Genomic DNA, 14,967 nt, shown 5'->3' on the forward strand with positions numbered 1-14,967 from the left:
GTAGCTGTTGTTGTGCTGCAAGGTTAGAGGGGGGGAGAGAGAGGGGGGGAAGAGAGTGGGGGGGAAGAGAGAGGGGGGGGAAGAGAGAGGGGGGGAAGAGAGAGGGGGGGAAGAGAGAGGGGGGGAAGAGAGAGGGGGGAAGAGAGAGGGGGAAGAGAGAGGGGGGAAGAGAGAGGGGGGAAGAGAGAGGGGGGGAAGAGAGAGGGGGAAGAGAGAGGGGGAAGAGAGAGGGGGAAGAGAGAGGGGGAAGAGAGAGGGGGGAAGAGAGAGGGGGAAGAGAGAGGGGGGAAGAGAGAGGGGGAAGAGAGAGGGGGGAAGAGAGAGGGGGGAAGAGAGAGGGGGGAAGAGAGAGGGGGGAAGAGAGAGGGGGAAGAGAGAGGGGGAAGAGAGAGGGGGAAGAGAGAGGGGGGAAGAGAGAGGGGGGAAGAGAGAGGGGGGAAGAGAGAGGGGGGAAGAGAGAGGGGGGAAGAGAGAGGGGGGAAGAGAGAGGGGGGAAGAGAGAGGGGGGAAGAGAGAGGGGGGAAGAGAGAGGGGGGAAGAGAGAGGGGGGAAGAGAGAGGGGGGAAGAGAGAGGGGGAAGAGAGAGGGGGAAGAGAGAGGGGGAAGAGAGAGGGGGAAGAGAGAGGGGGAAGAGAGAGGGGGAAGAGAGAGGGGAAGAGAGAGGGGGAAGAGAGAGGGGGAAGAGAGAGGGGGAAGAGAGAGGGGGAAGAGAGAGGGGGAAGAGAGAGGGGGAAGAGAGAGGGGGAAGAGAGAGGGGGAAGAGAGAGGGGGAAGAGAGAGGGGGAAGAGAGAGGGGGAAGAGAGAGGGGGAAGAGAGAGGGGGAAGAGAGAGGGGGAAGGGAGAGGGGGAAGAGAGAGGGGGAAGAGAGAGGGGGAAGAGAGAGGGGAAGAGAGAGGGAAGAGAGAGGGGGGAAGAGAGAGGGGGAAGAGAGAGGGGGAAGAGAGAGGGGGAAGAGAGAGGGGGGGAAGAGAGAGGGGGGAGAGGGGAAGAGAGAGGGGGGAGAGGGGAAGAGAGAGGGGGAAGAGAGAGGGGGAAGAGAGAGGGGGAAGGGAGAGGGGGAAGAGAGAGGGGGAAGAGAGAGGGGGAAGAGAGAGGGGGAAGAGAGAGGGAAGAGAGAGGGAAGAGAGAGGGGGGAAGAGAGAGGGGGAAGAGAGAGGGGGAAGAGAGAGGGGGAAGAGAGAGGGGGGAAGAGAGAGGGGGGGAAGAGAGAGGGGGGAGAGGGGAAGAGAGAGGGGGAAGAGAGAGGGGGAAGAGAGAGGGGGAAGGGAGAGGGGGGAAGAGAGAGGGGGGAAGAGAGAGGGGGGAAGAGAGGGGGGAAGAGAGAGGGGGAAGAGAGAGGGGGAAGAGAGAGGGGGAAGAGAGAGGGGGAAGAGAGAGGGGGAAGAGAGAGGGGGAAGAGAGAGGGGGGAAGAGAGAGGGGGGAAGAGAGAGGGGGGAAGAGAGAGGGGGGAAGAGAGAGGGGGGAAGAGAGAGGGGGGAAGAGAGAGGGGGGAAGAGAGAGGGGGAAGAGAGAGGGGGAAGAGAGAGGGGGGAAGGGAGAGAGGGGGAAGGGAGAGAGTGGGAAGGGAGAGAGGGGGAAGGGAGAGAGGGGGAAGGGAGAGAGTGGGGAAGGGAGAGAGTGGGGAAGGGAGAGAGTGGGGAAGGGAGAGAGTGGGGAAGGGAGAGAGTGGGGAAGGGAGAGAGGGGGGAAGGGAGAGAGGGGGGAAGGGAGAGAGGGGGGAAGGGAGAGAGGGGGGAAGGGAGAGAGGGGGGAAGGGAGAGAGGGGGGAAGGGAGAGAGGGGGGAAGGGAGAGAGGGGGGAAGGGAGAGAGGGGGGAAGGGAGAGAGGGGGGAAGGGAGAGAGGGGGGAAGGGAGAGAGGGGGGAAGGGAGAGAGGGGGGAAGGGAGAGAGGGGGGAAGGGAGAGGGGGGAAGGGAGAGAGGGGGAAGGGAGAGAGGGGGGAAGGGAGAGAGGGGGGAAGGGAGAGGGAGAGGGAGAGGGGGGAGGGAGAGAGGGGGTAAGGGAGAGGGAGAGGGAGAAGTAAGCAGCTGCAGCAGGCAAACCTTCCGTTGTACCGATGTGGTCATTCGGATATGACCACTCTGTTCCTGGCTAGACCGTTCTTCCGTGGTGGGCTCGTCACTCTGGCATGAGTGGACACACACTCAAGCCCCCACCGGCCCTGCTGTCATACTGTGAGCTTTGTGACCGATCTCCTGATTCGGTCCTCTAAGCCCCCACCTTCCTGTGGGTGCACAACACTCTTTCAGTGTCCACTGGTGTATCTGCTGGTGTCTCCCCTCATCCGTCTTTTATTCCCACTGACGGGGTATCAGCTATCCATCAACTCACTATGTCCATGTCCATCAAACTAGTCCACTCCCTGCTGGCTCAGCAAGAAGGTTAACGAGCAAAGAAGTGTCCTTGTAGCAAAAAGAAAATAATCAGTGAAGAAGCCTTAATACATAAATCAGTCGACTGCCCTTCTATTATCTGTAGCAGATACCTTTACCTCTGTTCTACCTCTCTCTCTCTCTGAATAGCAGCATAGTTCCGGGGGGGGGGGGGGGAGCTCTGGACCCCATTTCCATCTGGTTTGTTCAGCACACATAACAGCTCATTGTGACCAAATAGTTCTATTTTAACGTCATCAGTCCATAGGACTTGTTTCCAAAATGCATCAGGCTTGTTTCGATGTTCCTTTGCAAACTTCTGACATTGAGGTGGTGAGGACGCAGGAAAGGTTTTCTTCTGATGACTCTTCCATGAAGGTCATATTTGTGCAGGTGTTGCTGCACAGTAAAACAGTGCACCACCACTCCAGAGTCTGCTAAATCTTCCTGAAGGTCTTATGCAGTCAAACGAGGGATTTGATTTGTCTTTCTAGCAATCCTACCAGCAGTTTTCTTGGTCTCCCAGACCTCAACTTGACTTCCACCGTTCCTGTTAACTGCCATGTCTTAATTACATTACAAACTGAGGAAACGGCTACGTGAAAACGCTTCACCATCTTCTTACAGACTTCTCCTGCTTTGTGGGCATCATTTATTTTAATTTTCAGAGTGCTAGGCAACTGCTTAGAGGAGCTGCTGATTGTTGGGACAAGGTTTGAGGAGTCAGGGTATTTATAAAGCTTTGAAATTTGCATCACCTTGATGACTGTGAACAAGCCATAGCCCTAACAATCTAATTAAGGTCTGAGACCTTGGTAAACATTATCTGAGAGCTCAAATCTCTTTGGGTGCCCAAACTTTTGCGTGGTGCTCCTTTCCTTTTTTTCACTCTAAAATTGTACAAAACAAAAATAATACACTAATCTTGCTTAAAATGTTGAAAAGAATGTTTCGTATTTAACTTTATGACTTTAGGAGATCAGTTCGTCCGAGTTCAAGATGTGTTACTGAAATTACTTAGGGTGCTAATGACACCACACCTAAAATATTGGTCTTCCTACCAAAGGAAAGATATACTTATGTCCAATAAAGATCTGCTAGATTGAGTCTATGGATTGTGCTGCAAAAATAGATTGATAGAATATTGACCAAGTCTAGTCAAATTTAGAAGCACAATTTGTGAAAATTTCTCTTATGAAGTATAACAGGGCAGATAGAACAAAGAATACCATTATCTTGTAGATGAGGTATCCAAAATAAGGAGTCACAGCCTCAAAATAATTGTCCAGGACCAGGATGAGAAGTAATTTCTGCACCAAGAGAATAGTAAATTTTTGGCATTCTTTCCATATGTGGTTTGTGGTCAATCATGGAGTATAAATTTAAAAAAGAATAGTGTCAAGTAATAAATGACTTGAACAGCAAAGCACTGCATCAGTAAACGATCAGCTATGACTTTACCGAATGACAGAATAGAGACAAGGGGCCACATGGCCTTCTCCTGCTTTTATTGTTTATGGGTTTTTTTTGCTCCTTGAATAGAGGCCAACACACCTCATTTATTGCAAATATTTTCTCTCTATTCTACTCATCCAAATAAAAGCTGTTGGTGGGGGATTAGATTTGATTATAATTTTGCTTGCCTTTTCCAAAAGATGAATAAGACAAAAAGAAAGAATGCACAACTTAAGTCAGCACTCTAACTGCTTTCATGATTTATTTGTGATGATCACTGGTTAAGCACAGAAAAACTGTACCAAAGTGGAAAATATAATCCTATTTCCACTTTCCCCTCATTTCACATGGATTATTTCCATCTTTTCACTCCCTTTTCCCATTTCTCTGACAGTTTATAGAAATAAAGTGTCAATGAACATTGGCTGTAATCTCACTGACTCACAATGCTAAGTAAGCCAACTACCTCCCATCAAGCTATTGTAAGACTTCCATTACACACTCCATGTTTTCTGTCTGTTGCATTTTCTTGGTAATGCACCTAGTGACTTCCCTCTTACTCCAACGAGTTAATCTATTTTCCCCACTTAAAATTTCACTATTTCCCCTCCTCCCACTCAAAATCATAGCCGAGACCAAAATCTCATGGTATTAATCCATCCAAAAATATACTAAACACAAGTAGACCAGCAAAATAAGGTAAGAGTAGCTATGTCAAAAATGCTCCATAGAAATAATTTGAAACATATGTAGCTCGTGTGGTCGATGATCGGGTTGAGCTGTTTTCCAATTTTGGCATTTTACCTGCAAACACTTTGTCACCATATGAGAAGACATCATCAGTGTGCTATTAATTGTGGAGTGCTCCAAATGATTGGCCTTTAACACATCAATCATCACTATGGAAACTCAGTTGCGATGTGGTAGAAAAGATGGTGTTGCCAATTATAAACCCTAAAATTTATGTTGACGATACATTTGTCATAGTAAAACACAGCAAAATTGAAAGAATTGATGAACTAATTAACAGCACACTGGTGACGTCTTCTCATATGGTGACGAAGTATTTGCAAATACACCATATCCTCGTTATATGCGGGGGATACGTTCCTTGCAGTCGACGCATAATGTGAAAATGCATGATGTGAATAATTATTTAAATAGAGAAAACAGGGATGCGTTCCAGAGGGCTTCCTAAATACGTTTTATCTATAATTTATTCATAATTTCATACCAATATGACACAAAAGCAGTACCAGAAGGCAACATTCATATTATATTTCATCAATTTAAGGTCATATTCAATGTAATAAATCATAGAAAGTTAACATACTAGGGTGTACAGTACTCACCAACAGAGGCAAGTGTGTTCACTCCGGGAGATGAGTGGTTGTTGTGGTGTCGGGCAGTTTTACATGGATAAGGTGGATGGTTGTGGTTGTCAGGATCATATAAAGCGCAGCAAGGGGTGAAGAAAGACTCACAGAACTCTTAGAACTGCCAGCAGCAGGAGATGACACCGGTTTGAAGAAAGTAGTGAGGGTTGTTTGCTTGGCAGCATTTTGTTTTTCAGCATAAATTTGCTTGTAGGGAAGAAGGGTTGACGGCAGGGAACGACTGAAACGCTGACTCCATTCTAAACTTGGGTCCCTGTCCACTTGTGCCAAGTGTTCCAACTTCCACCATTCCCTCACCATTGGTAAACTCCCAGGATTTTCAAAATCGTCTGTTGCTTGCAGCATCTGAGAGATAGTTCGCCGTAAAAAAAATACACCTTGAATGTGCATCACACCTTAGTCGAGTGGTTGAATCAGCGATGTTGTGTTAGGTGGTAGGAAATGCAGTTATGTTAGGATGAATGCTGTTCAAATGTTTAGGATGGGCTGGTACATTGTCAAGCAACAAAAGAACAAAAATTCTGTTCCCAGCAGTAGCGTCCCAGAGCTGTGTTGCCTTCAACTGATGCCACGCTGTTTATAATTTCCAACTTTTTTCAAGTATTAAAGCAGTTCTCTGCCGCTCAGTGATGGCCCAGGACATGACATCGGCTGCTTAGGAGGCATAGTTAAATATTTCAAGCACAGTATCAGTGCACCATAGGTATAACCAACAAAAGTTTAAGTGCCCAAGATCGCACATCCACACCTTGCCAAAACCAATGTGAGACTGGTGGAAGTGAGACTGTGAGGCGTGCGCACCTGACTTGTACTGGCAGGAAAGCGGTGCTTCTTGTCCCAACAGTGAGACTGAGGTATGCGCACGTGACTTGTATTGGTGGGAAAGCAGTGCTTCTCGCATAACTGAGAGTTTTGGACGCATATTAGGAGATGTTGGTAGAGAAAGGTTCCTCACATAACTGTGGATCCGCATTGTCTGAAGACACATATAGCGAGGATAGGGTGTAAATTGCCAAGATTGGAGAACAACTCAACCCAAAGTACTATATTATTTGGTGTATCACTTGAGAGAAAACAAAAGTGATCAAAAGGCTGTCGTTTATTTTACTATAATTAATGAAATTTATGGAGCACACACAAAATGCTGGAGGAACTCAGCAGGCCAGGTAGCATCTATGGAAAGCAGTAAACAGTTGACGTTTCGGTAAGACGCTTCATCAGTATTCATTCATGACCAGCACAGATGAAAGACATTTTGCAGTCCTGTTGAAGGGTCTCGGCCCAAAATATCGACTGTTTACTCTTTTCCATTAATGCTGCCTGGTCTGCTGAGTTCCTTCAGCATTTTGTGTGTGTTGCTTGGATGTCCAGCATCTGCACATTTTCTCTCGCATGAAATTTATGGAAGTATTTTCAGAATCACTATTACAAAATAATGCTAATGTGGGCACTTATCTTCTGGTAAGATGGCCGCATGCTCAGATGCATCAGCTTCCACAGGGCCAATCAAAGGTACTAATACAAACATGAGACAATCAGCAGATGCTGGAATCCAAAGCAACACATGTAACATCAGCAGGTCGGGTAGCATCTATGGAAAAGTGTAAGCAGTTGACGCTTTGGGCCAAAACCGTTCATCAGGACTCCTGGTGCCTGGCCCGCTGAGTTCCTCCAGCATTTTATGTGTATTGCAAAGGCGTTGTTGTCTTTTTGAAACTTTTTTTTAACAACCGCAAGATCCAGCTAAACATTAAAGTACTGCAGGTCTACTCCATTAGCAAATTAGTCGTTGGCGGAGAAGCTGAAGGAGCTGGTCTTGCTGGGAACAATGCTGCAGCCTGCGACAGAGAGAAATTGGTGCACAGAGGTGGTGTGCAGTCAAACAATGAGTGAACATCTTAGTCTCTTTTTCTGTGATCACAAGACCCGACTCAATGTGTTTTTGGCAAACAGCGGGCATGGACAGCAGGAAAGCCGCATGGCCTCAGTCGTAGCAAGAACAAACTGCATGTGTTGCCTGATTGCAACCACCCAGGAGAGAGGCAGAGTTCATGCATTCCACTGGAGCATCAGAGGTGGTGTGACAGGGCATCTAAGCTGCAGTCGGTTCTGCTCAGCAGAAGGTGTATTGTGTTCAAATGCAGACTGCTGAGACATTAATGGACCTGGACTATATATTGTTTTTGTGTGACTGTGTTTTACTGCTGTCTTATATGGACTACGTATGCCTTGTGCTGTGTATGACTCCTGGAACGATGTTTTGCACCTCGGCTCCAGAGTAACGCTGTTTTATTTAGCTCTATTCATGTATAGTTGAACAACAATTAAACTTGAACTATCTAAAAGAAATACTTCAATGCTAACTTTTTCATTGTGTACTTGCAGTTTTAATGATATATTTTCAAATCTTAATCAGCAATTCAATGTACCCCGTAGAAAATCATATGTAATTTTACATCCATGTCAACAAAACTATTTAAATTTAATAACTTTTTATTAAAATGAAACTGGTAACTGTTCATTCATGACCAGCACAGCTGAAAGACACTTTGCATTCTTTTCTTATCATTTCCTCTGTATGTGCCATAAGCTGCTTAGTAATAAATCAATTTAAAATAATGATGGTTAAATACATTATTACTACAATAGGATAAAAAGCAACAAATCCTGTGCAGATCCATTAGCCTTCTTTGTTAAAGAAAAAAAGCCAATTATCTGCAGCTGTCATCCGTAAAGACACAGAGCCATTTAGGCTAACATTAGTCTCCATCCAACTAAAATACAAAGCAAATTTTTGTACTCAATAATGTAATTTCCTTTTGCTATAAAAGATGAATACAATTAAATAATACTGAATATTAGCTAACAGAAAAACAAAACAGAAATAAATGTGCAGTTTGCTACATTACACTTAACGCATGAATCCTCTCAAGCAACATTATAGTAAAGAAAAATACACTATTGACTATAGCATAGAATTGTGTTACCGTGTTTTTTTTATATAACACCCAGGAATTACTAGCTAGATTTAAGAAAACCTGAATGTTGTCACCACCATAGATCAGATTGGCAAGTCTGAATGTTTATTGTGCTCATGCAACCACAGAAAGTAAAACATTGTCATCTCTTAAATAAATCATGTTTTAGAGGCAATGAAAAACCAATCTAATGACTGTGTTTGAGCTGCGATGTTAAAATCACAAATAACCAATCTGAAACCAAACTTCTCAATGTTGATTTTAATGGAACCTACATGGAATGTGGGCTACCAACAATTCTCAGAGACAGATGCTTCACTTAATTATTTTCACAATGTTATCTAATTAATTTGTTACCCATGCTTAGACCTAACTGAAGAGAGGCAAGAGAGCTAGCTGAAGAGAGGCAAGGACTGCCACATGGAAAAGGTGAAATCTTTCCTAGCATTGTTTGAGACCAGAGGAGTTCTTCTCCCCCACCTACTGTGCCATTCAATCTCCCCTAACAAACCTTTTAAATCTCCAGCATCAGACCCCTCCTCCTCATAACAATCACCAACACCCTCAACATGTTCTGTATATCACACACCCGAGATTATGCTTTCCAAAGAATCTCTTCAAAACATTACTCCCTCTAACTTCTCTGTAGAAACAAAATGTACACACACTGTGGAGTTAAAAGACTCCAGTGTTACAACTCTTTAGGTCAGCAAGTTATCAGGGCCAATATTACTTTCAACATTCCACAGATTCCACTTTTAAAAGGTGCAGTAAATTAGCATCATAGAGAAATTCAAAATTCTTAGCAGTGATTTCTTAAACCCAAAACATTCAATGAAGTTTATTTTCCCTTCGTCAGGGAGAACAAAACAAGAAATTAGTGAAATTGGAACAGTGATTTTAATCGGAATCAGTAATTTTAATGCCAATAGCCTTTGATATTGATGATTGTCCTCTTGGGTCTTGGTAGGTCTCATTAATACATGTAAACTAGCATTCATGTCAATACCAATAGGTAAACATGTTGGGATGTCCTCATTAGGATACTTTTAATTGAACTTTCTATGATGAGTAAGCCCCAGGGTGGAGCAGCTAAACTGTACATATGCCTGTAATCATCCCATGTTACTCTTGGACAAGAACTTCATAATGAAGGCAAATACACTTGAAAATAGTGCTAACCTCAGCACATTGGCAGGTGACCAACAGAAATATAGACAGAAATTTGAAAGGTTTCTAATCCTACTGGCACCAGAGTTAATTAACAAAACATTTCAAAAAGCAAGAATTTAAACAGAAAAAATATACAAATTGCTGAATTTATGAAAACATTTTTGTTTACTTACATTGTGACCTTTGTGCTCCAATTGTGAGTTCTAATACCAGTATTGGCAGGAACCTAGGGGAGTAAGCGAGGAATACAAAATGAATTTTTGCAACATAACTTATGACCAGCAAATAATTTTAAATTTTTCATAACACTAGATGCAGTTATTTCACACCATTTAAATAAAGCTTTCATATTAAGATTTGCTAGAGACAAAGACAAGTTGACCCTGCCAAATTCGCTTCACAAACAACTAGAAATAAAACAAAACTGAAAGCTGCTCAACACGGCATGATCCTTATTTGCAGCCTTCTAGGTACTGACCATTGTCTCTGTATGTTATTAAAATACAGCTGGGATCACTATATTTTGCAAAAAGATTTGGATTGCTGCAACATGGTGGCCGAGGAATTGAGCACTTTGGCTCCAGATCTAATCATACCATTAGCTAAGTTGCTGCAAGTGAGAGCTTTGATACACGAGAGTAAGAAAACATCCTCAGAAAAAAGCAAGGTAGATACAAAGCACACGATTATATCAGCATATTCACTAATAGAAATAGTCCCAAAAAAGTGCTTTAAAGTGATACTGATCATTGAAATGGAGCTTGGTTAATCCAGGAGACATCAGTTCCAAACTTCATGGCCTAATTCAAACACTGAGAATATTGATATTAAGACAAAGCAATATAATTTAGGAACTGAATTCCAGTAACATTAATGTGAAAGAAACGTGGATACTTTCTGCTGGATGGAGTAATAATTAGCACAAGAGGAAGATGGTGCAGTTGTTTGAGTCCAGTGCACTGAAACAATGGTTTATCAGGGAAACCGTCCTGGGTGCTATTTCTAAATTACTTTCTTTCGAGAATACAAACAGAAAGATTCATTGTCGATTGTGAAGTGCTCAGTTACATTCATATCACTTCAAATAAAACCAAAAAGATATAGAAACATGTAGCAAATAACAAATGCCTGTCCTTTGAATAATACGAATAATCTTCTGCAGTAAGTACTAAGAACTGCTCCTTGGCGGTCAATGACATGAAAATCAAAGTATCTTCCATTATAAATATATGGAGGGTTGTCAACGACAAGAAACTTAGCTGAAATAACCATATGAAATTCTCTTAGTATGCTCAGAAATTAGATATGTTGACCCTCTTAAAGGCCTTATATTATTTATGAGCCAGATGCAAAGAGTGTGATGGACTACCTGATTAATTGCAACCTCAATGTTCAAGAACCTCAACATCACCAAAGCAGTACATCACCATCTAAGCACTACATCCTCACTACAACATGTCATTGTTGCTTTAATTACTTTCTACAAGATGCATTGCAGCAAATCATCGTGTTTTCTTTAATTGAAGCTAAAAAAACATGCAATGTCAACTGTCTGGTAAGAAAATGACAGCACATCAGAATCAGAATCAGGTTTAATATCACTGGCATATGTCATGAAATTTGTTAACTTAGCAGCAGCAGTATTATACAAAACGTGTAAAAAAAAGTAAAAGTATATGTATATATATTAAATAGTTAAATTAAAAATAGCAAAAATGGAAATAATAACAAACAACACACACAGAATGCTGGTGGAACACAGCAGGCCAGGCAGCATCTATAAGGAGAAGCACTGTTGACGTTTTGGGCCAAGACCCTTTGTCAAGACTAACTAAAAGGGGAGATACTAAGAGATTTGAAAGTAGTGGGGGGAGGGGGAAATGCAAAATGATAGGAGAAGACCGGGGGGGGGGGGGGGGGGGGGAATGAAGCTAAGAGCTGGAAAGGTGATTGGCGAAAGTGATAGAGAGCTGGAGAAGGGAAAGGATCATGGGACGGGAGGCCTCGGGAGAAAGAAAGGGGGGTGGGGGAAGCACCAGAGGTGTCATGAACATAGGTGGGAAGAGACTGAACAAGACAGTGTCAAGGTATGCAGAAATGAGTTCAGTAGGGCAGGAGCAAGCTGAGACAATAATTGCTTCGCTACATTGGTGCTGCCTCCTGCACGCATGCTGAGCTCATTGACTTTATTGACTTTGCCTCCAACTTTCACCCTGCCCTCAAATTTACCTGGTCCATTTCCCACACCTCCCTCCTCTCTGGAGACGGATTATCTACTGATAACTACTATAAGCCTACAGACTCTCACAGCTACCTGGACTATTCCTCTTCCCACCGTCTCTTGCAAAAATGCCATCTTCTTCTCACAATTCCTCCGTCTCCGCCGCATCTGCTTTCAGGATGAGGCTTTTCATTCCAGGATGAAGGCGGTGTCTTCCTTTTTTAAACAAAGGGGCTTCCCTTCTTCCACCATCAACTTTGCTCTCAAACATATCTCTCCCCGCACATCTGCCTTCACCCCATCCAACTGTCACCCCACTCGGGATAGGGTTCCCCCTGTTCTCACCTACCACCCCACCAGCCTCCAGGTCCAACGTATAATTCTCCGTAACTTCCGCCACCTCCAACGGGATCCCGCTACCCTGCACATCTTTCCCTCCCCCTCTCTTTCTGCTTTCCGCAGGGATCGCTCCCTATGGACTCACTTGTCCACTCGTCCCTTCCCACCGATTTCCCTCCTGGCACTTACCTTGTAAACGGAACAAGTGCTACACCTGCCCTGACATTTCCTCCCTCAGCACCATTCAGGGCCCCAGACAGTCCTTCCAGGTGCGGTGACACTTCACCTGAGAGTTGGCTGGTGTGGTATACTGCGTCTGGTGCTCCCAGTGTGAGACCCGATGCAAACTGGCAGACCGTTTCGCTGAACACCTAGACTCAGTCCACCAGAGAAAGCAGGATCTTCCAGTGGCCACACATTTTAATTCCAAGTCCCATTACTATTCTGATATGTCTATCCATGACCTCCTCTACTGTCAAAATGAATCCAAACTCAGGTTGGAGGAACACCACCTTGTATACCAGCTGGGTAGCCTCCAACCTGATGGCATGAACATTGACTTCTCTAATTTCCGTTAATGCCCTCCTCCCCTTCTTACCCCATTCCTGACATATTTAATTGTTGTTTTTTTCCCTCTCTCTGCCCATCACTCTGCCTGTTCTCCATCCCCCTCTGGTGCTCCACCCCCTTTCTTTCTCCTGAGGCCTCCCGTCCCATGATCCTTTCCCTTCTCCAGCTCTGTATCACTTTTGCCAATCACCTTTCCAGCTCTGAGCTTCATTCCACCCCCTCCGGTCTTCTCCAATCATTTCACATTTCCCCCTCCCCCCACTATTTTCAAATCTCTTAGTATCTCTCCTTTCAGTTAGTCCTGACGAAGGGTCTCGGCCCAAGACGTTGACAGTGCTTCTCCTTATAGATGCTGCTTGGCCTGCTGTGTTCCACCAGCATTTTGTGTGTGTTGTTTAAATTTCCAACATCTGCAGATTTCGTTGTGTTTGCTCAATGGAAATAATATATTTTTTTTTAAAAGAGTAGTGTTCAAGGGTTCAATGTCCATTTAGGAATCGCATGGTGGAAGGGAAGAAGCTGTTCCTGAATCACTGAGTAAGAGTCTTCAGGCTTCTGTACCTCCTTTCTGACGGTAACAATGAGAAGAGGATATGCCTTGGGATCCTTAATAATGGATGCCACCTTTCTGAGGCACTGCTCCTTGAAGATGTCTTAGATTGTGTGAAGGCTAGTACCCAAAATGGAGCCAACTAATTTTATAACTTTCTGTAGCTTTCTTTCAACCTCTGCAGTAGCTCCCCCCCACCCCCACATCTGACAATGATGAGGCCAGTCAGAATGCTCTCCATCGTACATCCTCAAACTCCTATTGAAATATAGCCACTGTCTTGCCTTCCTAGATATTGACAGCTAGTAACTTGAAATTGCTCAGTCTCTCCACTTCTGATCCCTCTATGAGGATTAATTTGTATTCCCTCATCTCACCCTTCCACAATCAGCGCTTTAGTCTTACTAACCATGAGTGCAAGGTTGCTGTTGTACAAATGTACACTTCCACATTCTCCAACACTTCCTTCTCCCCCCCACTATCAACAATTTTAACTTGAATATAAATAATTGCTTTATGAGCATAAATCCTGTAACTCTCTTATGAAACATATCTGAGTATATACTTTCACAACATGGACTGCAGCAATTTAAGACAACATCTTATACCATTCTCTCCCAAGGTCAGTTAAAGATGGCACTTTATCTTGGCCTGATCAGCATTGCTCATATGCCAATATGAATAAAACTAAAGTAAAGCATTAACTCGTGTCAGGTTTTTGTACACATCTGAGAGTGTTCATACTTGTAACATTTTCTACCCATATTTTATTTTTCAACATTTTGTGTTTTTTTTCCCAAACTCAGTTCTTGTTCAGAGGACATTATGGTGCTATATTAAGTCCATAAGACAAAGGAGCCATTCAATCATGGCTGATCCTTGTTTTTCTCCTCTTCAACCCCAGTTCCCAGATTTCTCCTCGTAATCTTTGATGCCATGTCCAATCAAGAACTTATCAATCTTTGCCTTAAATACACCCAACGACCTGCCCTCTACAGTAGCATGCAGCAGAAATTCCACAAATTCACCATGCTAAAGAAATTTCTCTGCATCCTTGGTTTGAAAGGGCACCCTTCTATCCTGAGGCTATGATCTCTTGTCCATGAGATGCTCTCCCACCATGGGAAACATCCTTTCCACATATACAACATTCAAAAGGTTTCAATGAGATCCTCCCCCCATCCTTCTGAATTCCAGCGAATACAGACCCAGAGTCATCAAACATTGCGCATATGATAACCCTTTCATTTCTGGAATCATCCTTGTGAACTTCCTCTGGACCCTCTCCAATACCAGTACATCTTTTCTAAGATGAGTGGCCCAAGACTGTTCACAATACTCAAGAGGAGCCCTCACCAGTGCCTGATAAAGCCTCAGCATCACATCCTTGCTCTTGTATTCTAGACCGCTTGAAATAAATGCTAACATTGCATTTCCCTTCCTCACCACCAACTCGACTTGCAAGTTAACCTTTTTCTGCACAAGGACTCCCAAGTCCCTTTGCATCTCAGGTTTTTGGATTTTCTCCCGGTTAAAATAAAACAATCAAAATTTAATAAATTGAATACAAACAAATTTGACAGTCTCTCCTCACACTGACCAGAATAAGCTCATTTATAAAATTATCTTGCTAAAGTTGGTAAATGCAGCTTAAATGGCAATTAAAACTTAGGCATAAAACCATAAGGTAACAGATTAACAATCTTTCAATATTTTAAAGAAACTTGCAATGCCATAAGGAAGATTATTTATTGCATTAGATGCAAGTAATGAATTTACTTCACCTTTTATAAGAGCTCAGAAGTCAGTTGAATGAGTTCTTTAATGCACAATATCTCTAAGGGTTAGGGCGGAGTAGAGTGCATTCTATTAACACTGACTTCTCTCCATGAGTTCAACCAGCTGGGCATT

General features: G+C 43.7%; 1 protein-coding gene across 3 annotated transcripts in view; it reads right to left on the reverse strand.

Moving 5' to 3' along the window:
• The window catches only part of rfx3 (regulatory factor X, 3 (influences HLA class II expression)), a 349,057-nt gene that overhangs the window by 247,194 nt on the left and 86,896 nt on the right, over nt 1–14,967 (reverse strand). For all 3 annotated transcript variants that reach the window (XM_059969967.1, XM_059969966.1, XM_059969965.1), the window contains one exon: nt 9,550–9,602. The gene's annotated coding sequence lies outside the window, so the exon portion shown is untranslated. The remainder of the gene's footprint in view (nt 1–9,549; nt 9,603–14,967) is intronic.

This window comes from Hypanus sabinus, chromosome 5, assembly GCF_030144855.1.
Source record: "Hypanus sabinus isolate sHypSab1 chromosome 5, sHypSab1.hap1, whole genome shotgun sequence".
NCBI classification, from domain to species: domain Eukaryota; kingdom Metazoa; phylum Chordata; class Chondrichthyes; order Myliobatiformes; family Dasyatidae; genus Hypanus; species Hypanus sabinus.